Source organism: Suricata suricatta, chromosome 1 (assembly GCF_006229205.1).
Source record: "Suricata suricatta isolate VVHF042 chromosome 1, meerkat_22Aug2017_6uvM2_HiC, whole genome shotgun sequence".
NCBI classification, from domain to species: Eukaryota; Metazoa; Chordata; class Mammalia; order Carnivora; family Herpestidae; genus Suricata; species Suricata suricatta.
In genome coordinates this window covers 14,621,012-14,631,613 of record NC_043700.1, presented here as the reverse complement: position 1 = coordinate 14,631,613, position 10,602 = coordinate 14,621,012, and the positions used below count along the sequence as shown (strand labels likewise).

The 10,602-nt window shown below is 43.9% G+C and overlaps 1 long non-coding RNA gene across 1 annotated transcript; it reads right to left on the bottom strand.

The window, feature by feature from the left end:
- Nucleotides 1-215: 215 nt before the first annotated feature.
- On the bottom strand, nucleotides 216-4,748 carry LOC115276297. Its single transcript, XR_003901996.1, has 4 exons — nucleotides 4,695-4,748; nucleotides 2,240-2,338; nucleotides 464-695; nucleotides 216-361 (listed from the first exon to the last, which is right to left on the bottom strand). It is a non-coding gene; the product is annotated as an uncharacterized LOC115276297 (long non-coding RNA).
- Nucleotides 4,749-10,602: the final 5,854 nt, after the last annotated feature.

Sequence of the window (10,602 nt, the reverse complement as noted above, 5' to 3'; positions counted from 1 at the left end):
AGTATGTTGTTTTCATTGTTTATTTTGAAAAATAAACTCAGCTTTTTGGATTCAGAGAACAAATAACAAAGAGGATAGCTGGTTAAAGAAACCGAAATACATACTTATAAACAAACATACCTTGTTAGTTTTTATAGATAGGAAATTATGTCTCCTTATGGTCTATAAAATCTATAGAATTATCCAGGTATAAGGGGTGAAATCAGTTCAAAAGAGTTTATTTTGGGGATGTCCAGAATAGGTCATTTAGTTGCATTCGAGAGGAATCGCCTCTCCTTGCTCTGAAATGTGCCCAGGGTAGAGTTTGGTTAAGCCACAGTTGGGTAGGGGATTTGTCCTTGTCATCCAGAACAGCATGTGACTATGCAAGCAACAGAGGAGCATGTCAGTCAAGCCTTAAAAGGCTCGGAGCTCTTACAAGCACAAAACGTTGGGGAGAGAGCTGAACAAAAGGCAAGAGTACCTCTTCTCTTCTCTCCAGGCCACTGCCATGCAGTCCCTTGTCCTTCGGTGCCAGCCCCTGTCTTCCACAGTGTTTCTAGTGTGCATGGAACTTGATGTGAGCTATTATATCTTGGGCAATGGTTATACACAGTGGGATTTGCTCCAGGGAAAGAGAGCAATATGTTTTATCTTGTGCTCAGTTGATTTGGGCTGCATGGAGTGTCTTGTTGAAAATGAGTCTTAGGCAAGACCTGGTCAGGGGCAGAGAGTAATGAGAACCCACTCCACACAGCTGTATCCCTTCTCTTTGGCCTCAGGCTCCCTTGAGGTTGTCTTGGCTGGCAGCTTTTGGCAACCAAGCTTCTTTGCTTGGTTCTAGACACACCAGAATGACAAGCATATATAGAATACTATCAGAGATAGACAGAAATAGAGACACAGAGAGAGACAGAGACCGATTTGTTTTAGAAATTGGCTTTTGTGGTTATGGAGGCTGAAAAGTTGGCCTGAGAATTGGGGGCCGCTTGAATAAATCTTGGTCTGAGTCCAAAGGCCCAAGAACCAAGAACACCAGTGTTTGAGAGCAGGAGAAGATGGATGTCCCCAGCTCAACAAGAGAGGGAGAAAGAGAGAGGGGGGGAAGGAGGGAGAGAGAGGGAGAGAGTGCGTGTGCGAGCGCACCTATCTGCCCTTCCTCCACCTTTTTGTTCTATTAGAGCTCCCAGCAGGCTGGATGGTGCCCATTACTGACGGCAATCTTCTTTACTGAGTCTACCTACTCAAATGCTAACATCTTCTGGAATCACACTTGTAAACATACCCAGAAACCTGCCTTCTGAGTGTGCCTGAGCCTAGTCAAGTTGACATACAAAGTTAACCATCACTGGTATGTGAGTCTGTATATTAAGGACAATGGCCTTCCATCTTATTCATTGTATAAACTAATTGTATAAATGTGGTACTTACACAGTCCTCAAATTGCAGGTGATCTAGCAAAGTTCCAGATCTCCCCTACCCTATACATTTAGCACCTTTAATCCTCACCATTCTGAGGTTAAAAGAGGCGGCTCAGGGAGGTCACTTGACTTGTCTGGGGCCACTCAGCTAATTAGTAGAAGGGCCAAGACTAGAACCACATCTCTGCACCCCTCTGTCTTGGATGTGGCTTGAATGACCTGGTTACCAGTCAGATGGGACAGACCATGAAGATCAGAGCCTGGGACTAAGTGTACCTACCTAAGTGAGATGGAGACCTAGACAACACACTGAGAGACCTTTGCTAAGAGCAGGTACAGTCTGGGCAACAGTGAGGTCTCTGAAGGTTGTGGCTACAGAAAGAGGTAGTGTAACCAACAGCTGTTGGAAACCAAGGACAAGCTGGGAGGAAATGATGTTGAGAGATCCTGCAGGCAAGTGGTGCTTGGTGCCCTGGTGGCAGGGAGCAGGTCCCAGGCACTGGACCATTTTCAGGAACAGGTGTCCATCTCTGGGATGGCCTCTGGCACTAGAAACTCAGAAACTCTGCCCCACAGAGACAGAAGTGGTTGGCAAGAGATAAACATGGATATTCAATTTTAAGAAATAGGTCAGGAACCCAATGATCAGGTGAACTATGGGGTCCATTTTAGAGAGTAAAGCAAGAGCATTCAAGGCAGGGGCCAGAAAAAGATGTCACTGTTGGGCTAAACCCACTGGGCTATGGACAGGACTGGCCCTAGAGGTCAGACTGAGGTGAGCCTGCAGATTTGGGGGGTTTGAAGGGAATGGTGCAGGGACAAAGGTGAGGGCTACTGACCAGGCAGAATGTTGCCCTGACTTTCAGCCCAGTGCTCTTTTCTATTAAATATTTATCTGTTAGCAGTTCTGCAAAGCTGGAGACTTTTCACCCTTGTACCTAAAAAACACAAAATGAAAGAAAGGGGAAAGAGATGAGGTTCTGATTGGCTCCTGCTTATTTGAGGAAAGCAGTTGTATTTACCCAGATTTGGTGACTGCATATTGGACAACTCAAAGGAAAGTCATAGCCCTCACATAGATTCTTCCATGACCAAACTTCAAGTTCTGACAAATCGTAGGAAAATGGGAACTTAAAAAATGTAGCATGTCATCCTATTAAAAAGTCAAGCTGGGCGTAAAATGTGGAATTTCATCAGTGAGTTGATTGTCAGGTGTGCTCATTGTGCAGGAAGACGGGAATTGAGACCTTTATCTAGCAGGATAGAGGACGGGAAAGAATAGTGGTTTTGGGATCAGAAGACCTGGATTCTGAGCATGACTCCATCCTTGTCATTGCTCTGAGCAATGTCCTCATCTGTGACCTGGGGACTTTACATTCCAGAGAGGGATAAGGATTAAATGGAATCATGCCTTTGAGAGTGCACTGAAGAAGTTGCAGAGAATTGTTTCCCTATAATTTAAGTCCACAATCCCTTCCTTCTTTCTCAGCTATTCAGATATTCTTGACTGAGTTGAGGAGAGAGTCTTCTACTTGATTTGGCCTGTGTAGATTGAGCCTTGTGACTCACTTTGCTGTTCCAGGAGCTTGGCGGCTGCTCCTTCTAGCAACGCTTCACCGATGTCCAATCACACTCGGGGCTCTTAGAGCAGTAGAGGAAGGCTAAAATTCCTGTCACTGTCTATGCTCCTAAAATTATTGGGATCAAGTCATATCAAACTAGGAGTGATGAAGGGTTCCTGGGTGGCTCAGTTGGTTAAGCATCTGACTTCAGCTCAGGTCATGGTCTCATGGTTCATGGGTTAGAGCCCCATGTCAAGCCCTGTGCTGATGGCTCAGAGCCTGGAGCCTGACTCAGACTCTGTCTCCCTCTTTCTCAGCACCCCCCTCTCAAAAATGAACATTAAGAAAACATTAAAAAAAAAAAACTAGTAGTGAGGGAAGTTGTCGAGATCCAAGAAAAGAAAATGAATGTTTATGTGGAATCCCCATAACTCCTTTGTAATTTCTCCATAAGCACTCTCCCTCTCTCATCCCTAATTCTCCTGGGGACACATCAACTGTCCACCCTTGTGGAGCATGTTCCTCAAGTTGGACTCACTTCGGAGAGTTGTTAGGTAATATATTGCCCTCTGGAACTGGCCAAAGCCAGCAGGCAAAGAACTGACCCTGCCACGATTGGCATGGTCCAGCACAGGAATCAGACACGGTCCCGGTGGGCTCTTTCGTGGAAGATGGCATTTATTTTCTGGGCAGTTCTATATGTCTGGCACTGTACAATCTACTTTATATGTATATTAATTCTCACAAAAACCTTGAAAGTGTGTTATTTCAGAATTGAGTAAGAGGAGGGTGTTAGAAGCTAAGTGGCTTGTTTAATGTCTCTGGCTAACAGGTAGCAGAGCCAGAATTCAAGCCCAAGTCCGCTGAGAGCCAAGCCCATGCTGTTTGTGTGACAGCACGAAGCCTCCTTCTCATAGAAGCGCTAATTCACTTGGCTCGGTGGGTAGAGCTGTGTGCTGGAGAAGAGTCAAGGGCTGGTAGCCCATTAGATGAAAATCAAGAGTCCAATATTGACAACTTAGACCCTCCCTTCCCTCTTCTCTTTCTTCTCCTCTTTCTAGTTCCAGGGAGACCCCTAAGTAGGGGGAGCTTGGGCTGGGTCTGGAGGTGCACCAGAGGGAGAGGCTCTGTACACCAAAGAAGTCAGCCAGACTTGTGAATATAAGCACACAGCAGTCACTGAGCGTGCACCATGCACTTGATGCAGACTGAAGGATATTCACCCCAAACTGTTAAGTGACACGCCACGCTGTCTCTGACTGGAGGTCAGAAGGAGGGCTCCGGGCAGCAGCGGCTCAGTGTGTGGCTGAGATCAGAGGCGGCAGTGCGGGTAAAGGGAAAGGTTCCCATGAGGTGTAGGGACCCCATCCGGCTTCAGCCTACGCACCGTGTGGCTCAGAGTAAATGTTTGTGGAATGAAAAATGGAAACTGAAAGGTGGCTTGAATTCAGACAGGAAGAAGTGAGAAAGAGGAAAGAGGAAAAATGCCAATGAACTCCTGGAGGCAAGAATAAGTGGGAGAAGGGGAGGCAAACACCACGGTTCTTTAGGAAAGGAGTGAGGAAACCGTTGATGGCAGTAATGCACCGACAAAGGGGGGGCTGTCTGTGGGCAGGCACTCTGGCTTCTCCACTGGGGGGTCTAATAAGCATCCCAAACTTGCTTCAAGCTGAGCTCTTGATCTTCCCCCTCAAATCCCACTTTTTCTTATTTTAGTTGACAGGAACCTCACCTTGCCCTTGCTCAGGCGCCACTTCTTGGAGCCATTCCTGACCCTTCCTTTTCTTTCACAAACTATGCCCAATACATTAGGAAAGAAGACTGGCTGTGCCCTCACAATCAGTCTAGATTCTAGAACGCAAGCCCTCTTCCCTCCCATGTTCCATCATCTGTAGTATTCTCAGAGATCTAGACCTCCATGGAGGGCAAGGGGGGAACACGTTGGAATCATTGGGGACCATGAAAACACTTTCAAAACAACCATTCATTTTCAGAGCCCAAAGGGAAAACCTTTGTATGGACATACCCCTCACTGGCTTTCCTTGGCATTTGTTTCTAGCCTGGGGTGATGTCATTGATAAAATGAATGGAGAGATGAGTCAGTGGTTGAGGACAGTGACAGGCCCTCGGTGGTAACTACTAAATTAAGCTAGCTGTGTAGACTCTTAAGTTCCATGTAAAAGCAGAAATGGGAAAAATATATATATCATGGAAAGGAAGAGGCCCGGGGGGAGATAATTTTTGGTCTGTCTTCGAGAACAGACTTATGCTGAAGGGCCCAAAATAATACATAATTGGCAGGCTTCTCGTCAACTCTGCTACTTTTGTCCCAGCTGAATTACATGGCCATTGTGTAAACTGCTATAAATAATTAACGGTTTTGCAAAAATTATATGCAGACGGAAAAGCTAGTGTCCTGTGGGAGCTGCGTCTCATAAATATCCAGATTTGGAAACAGCACTAACTGCCTCCAAGAACCTGCACCACAGTTGGCAATCACTTAAGACACTAATGCAGGCAACCCCCTAGCCTCCAAAACCTGTGTGGTGTGGGGCGGGCTGGCTGTGTCAAGTGAGTCTGGACAAGACACAGCATTTAGGCTGGAAATGGCAAGCTCATGAGGTGGTCTATGCCACCTCCCACTTTACTCAAGGAATTAGAATATGACCAAATGAAAGGACTTTTTTTCTTGTTTTTATTATTACTTTTTTGTTTTTAACAATTCATTCAACATATCTCCTGAGAACCTACTACTTCCCAGGTGTTAGACCTCAGGTATGCCAGACAGACACCATTCCTGCTTTACAAAACTTACTTTCTTATCACAGCATGATACGAACTGTGAAGGAAACAAAATCACAAGGGCACTTAACTGTGATAGAGAGAGCAGGGAAGGCCTCTTTGAAAAGGGGAAATTGAGACCTAACAGATGGGGAAGAGTTGGCCATGTGAGGAGAAAGGCCATTCCAAGCAGAAGGAACAGCATGTGCAAAGGTCCTGAGAGGGGAAAATTAAATGCCTGCTATTGAAGTAGAGCAAAATATAGAGATAAAAATCTGCAAGTTGGACAGAGAATTATGGATCTAGAAGTATCACAGATAGCAATTTGCCAAACACCATGACTGTGTATTTTCTAAAGTTTAGGCAGTCTCATTACCTTCTTTAAAGTCTCACAGCAAGCCAGTTCTGGTACCCAGAACTCTGGACTATTCTGTATCACCAAACTCTCTAGTCAACCAGACAGAATAATTTGAGTTTGTTCATTTTTGTTCTTCCAAAATATTAGTAGCTCCATGTGTCATACAACAAGCAAATTGCAGATTTGGAAGAGATAGAAGAGGTCATTAAAAAATTTTTTTCTAACATTTATTTATTTTTGAGAGACAGAGAGAGGCAGAGCATGAGCAGGGGAGGGGCAGAGAGAGAGGGAGACACAGAATCTGAAGCAGGTTCCAGGCTCTGGTGTTTGTTAGCACAGAGCCTGATGCGGGGCTCGAACTCACAAACTGTGAGACCATGACCTGAACTGCAGTTGGACGCTCAACCAACTGAACCACCCAAGTGCCCCAGAAGAGGTCATTTTATGTTATGTCATCCATTCATTCTTTCACGTATTCAGCTGCTCAGTGATGTCCTCAGGGAAGTTCATGTGCCCACAGCATTGCTGTTTTCCTGGCCGCCACACTTTGTTACGCTGTTCTTATGTCCTGTGTACTATCTGTTGTCTCCCCTAGACCCAAAACTCCATGAGGAGGTACTCAGTTAATATTTGTGGAAAGCTGAAGGAATGACTGAATGGATGGCTGAATAAATGAAAGTTGACTATCTTCCGCTCTTTGGAAAATTCACCCATGAGAATGTAGGTGTGTTCATGCATGCTCCAATCTTGTCTTCAAACACTGCCAATAGGGAGTTGATATATCATTAAATGCTTCTCCACCATGCAGACCATTAAAATCCAGTAGTCAATTTTACAATGACTCTGGTATTCACAAATATTTTCTAAATTGTATTTCTCATTGTTTCCAGTAAGTAATATATAAGCATGAGTCCAAAGTCAAAGCAATATAGCAAGGAGTACTTTGTGAAGTCTCTACTCTGTTCTCCATGCCCTGTCCCCACCCATTTTAGGTGGGGTGACCACACAGACTGGTTTGTCTAGGACAGTCCCAAGCTGTACCAACTGTGTTGGTATAAATATTAATGGTGATTACTTTCCCTCTCAAAATTATCCCATTTAGACAGAAAATAATATGGTCACTCTATCTGTAGTTAACTATTTTCATGACTTCCTTCAAACTTATACAGAATCAAGCAAATGAGAGGGGAATACTATTGGTTTCTCTCTTTCCCAGAACCTGACCTGGGTCCCTAGACCTGCCAAAGGAATGTTAGCATATTAATATTTTGTTGTAATAAATGATAAGCTTTATTTTATTTTTTAATGTTTATTTTTCTAGAGACAGAGAGAGAGAAAGTGCATAGGAGAGGGGCAGAGAGAGGAGAGAGAGAGGGAAAATCTCAAGCAGCCTCTGCACTGGCAGACAGAGCCTGATGTGAGACTCAGTCCCATGAACCATGAGATCATGACCTGAGCCAAAGTCAAGAGTTAGACGCTTCACTCCCTGAGCCACCATGGCACCCCAAATGATAAGGTTTAAAAAATTCTTTGAATCCAATACCTTCATGAGTACTAAGAACTTTCAGTATTTTCCTATTGTTTTCTTTAATAATTAACAGTTTTTCTAAATCTCCCAATTAAATGGTTGCTCGCCAGTGGTTCTTCTTGAGTCTGATATGTAAGGATTTGTAAGAACTACAGAAGGCTGTCTGTCAGTAAATTTTGGGGGAATGATTATGTGTGCAGCATTTAGGAAGTACTCACCTATCATCACATTTTCCAGATCCTGTGGGCTGCTGAGTTAAATTGAGTTAATCACCCGCATCCTACTGTGAGAGTGGCCTTGCCTGAATAAGGGAATTAGCCCAATTGGAAGCCAGAAATCAGGCCATGCCGAGTAAGTCATGAGTGAAGGTTCCCTCACACTCTGGTCCTTAGGCCGCCTGCTTGTGGATCAGCTGAAGTACTCGTTAGAGGACAGATTCCTGGGCTCCCTTCATATCTACTGAGTTTCTTCGTACCACTTTTTTTTCCACATGTCATTTTTCTGATTATTCTCACTGTCATCCATAGTTATTGACTAAAAGCCATGAGCAGGACACGACCAGTGCTCTGCCGGAAACTCCTACCTCCTCACACCCTGAGTTTTAGAGAGGATTTCCTTTCTTTTCTTTTCCTTTCTTTTCTTTTTCTTTTTCTTTTCTTTTCTTTCCTTTCTTTCTTTTCTTCCTTCCGTTTGTTCATTCATTTGTTCGTTCTTCCCTTCTTCCTTTTTTTGTTTTCTTTCTTTCTTTCATCCTTTCTGTGTATCTCATGATATTTAAAAAAGTATTTTCTTGGGGCACCTGGGTGGCTCAGTTCATTAAACATCCAACTTCAGCTCAGGTCATGATCTTCTGGTTCATGGGTTCAAGCCCTGCATCAGGCTCTGTGCTGAGAGCTCAGAGCTTAGAGCCTGCTTCAGATTTTGTTTCCCTCTCTGCCCCTCCCCCACTTACACTCTGTCTCTCTCTGTCTCTCTCTCTCTCCCTCTCTCTCTCTCAAAAATAAACACACATTGAAAAATGTAAAAAAGTATTTTCTTATGAAAATTTTAAGACACAGGTGAAAGAAGGATAGTATAATAATCTCCATGTATCCATTATCAACTTAAATGATGACCAACTCATAACCAGCTTGGTTTCATCTGTGTCCCTACCACGGTCTCCACATCCTTGGGAATCCCAGACATAGTATATTTCATCTGTAAAGATATGTTAGCATGTATGGAGAACTTTTCCCTCTCCTACAGGGGGGCAGCTGATAGGGGAGGGGCCTGAGTGGCACCTGGCATGGGTGGAGGGAGGGCATCTTAGGCCCAGTGTCCTGTGGACCTCCTCTGGGCTGGCTATTAACCTACGAGGAATTTGCACTCGGCACATTCTGAGGTCCCTCCTGGCTGTACGACACAGGTCCTGTCCTTTCTCCCGAAGGGCTGCCCCTGCTGGGTTGTTGGAGGGCTGGATGTGAGGGCACTCACTGAGGCCGGTGCTGGGCTGGGGAGGAGAGTGCTGGGCTTGGCTGTCCACAACTCCATGGAACATGGGGGGCTGAAGCGCACTTTTGTTCTAAGTGCTTTGTTATGGTTTGAATACTTCTCCAGACTTCTACCCTTCACTAGGTTTGTTTCTGAACTTCATCAGCATTTTGCCCACAGTCCCTTGCCCTGTACAAGAAATTAACTTCAGAAAGCATTCGTTCCTTTGCAGTACTCAATATCCTGCTTGAATTGGAAGTAGGTCTTTTCTTCCTTTTTAAAGAAAAGATGACTATATTCAATATGACAATTTCTGTTTTTTACAGGGAATAACCAAGCACTTCATTGTGGGATAAAATGCCACTTTATGATTTTGTAGCCACGATAGGCTATCATTTGTAATCCTCTAAAACCCTGAACACCTTCAACCCATTGTGTTACTGGCCTAGGCAAGCCCAGGTGCATAACAATGGGAAAACCAAAGCTCACAAGGCTTTTCATCAATAACAGGTAGCAAGAATGAACCACTTACCCAAACTCCAGGCACTTAAAAAGAAACCGTTTAATTATCTGAGTTATAAAGTCTCCTATTAAATTGTTAGAGGGGATGAATGAAGAGTAGTCTCTTGATTGATCTTTGGCCCGGAAAGCAAAGGGCTTCTTGCTATTGGAATTGCTTTTCATAAAGTTGTGAAGTTGGCAATTTCCCATTCTCATTTCTCTGCTTTCTGCAGGCTTTTTTTTTTTCTTTCCAACACATTCAATAGCGAAGGTCTTTCATCATTAGGTGAACTCTGTTTGAAAGAGCTGTATTTCCTCAGACTTAAGACACCATTCTGCTGTCTTGTGAAAGACCGTGATATCAGTGTAAGAAGCAAAATGTTGGGACACTCGGGCTCAGATTTCTCAGTCCCCTCTGTGCCTTGCTGTGTGACTGTCCAGATGTGTGGGTCCTAAGACTCTTGGTTGGAGCCTGTTGAACAAAATCTACCACTGCACAAGGCACTGCGGAGAAAGAAGCAGCACCAGGTTGCATTTTTCTTGTTGCAACAAGCATCTTTAACGGTTTGATATTGACTTGACTTGAATACAGATATAAAAAATGTAAACAAAGAAAAGTAAGTTTTAACCTCAATAAGCCACCTTTTTCACCCAATAATTGACAAAGATTTCAAAGAATGTTAATGCCCTAAGTTAGCAATGGACTGGGAAAAGGAGTCACTGATAATGAGAGTATTTGTTGGTATAAGATTTCAGAAGAGCACTTTGGCAGTACATGTCATAAATCCTTTACAATGAATAGCCTGTAATCTACTAATCTCTCTTCTAAGAACTTATCTCAAGAAATAATCAGACAGGAGTTCAAAACTGTCCACAGGAGATGTTTATGAGAGGGGAAAAAAATCGACATTCAAGAATGTAGTTTGGGTTAAAAGAGTTGTTTTATATTTGTAAAATGGGAATCTCTGAAGGCATAAAAAGTTATAAGTCAGAGTTATGTTC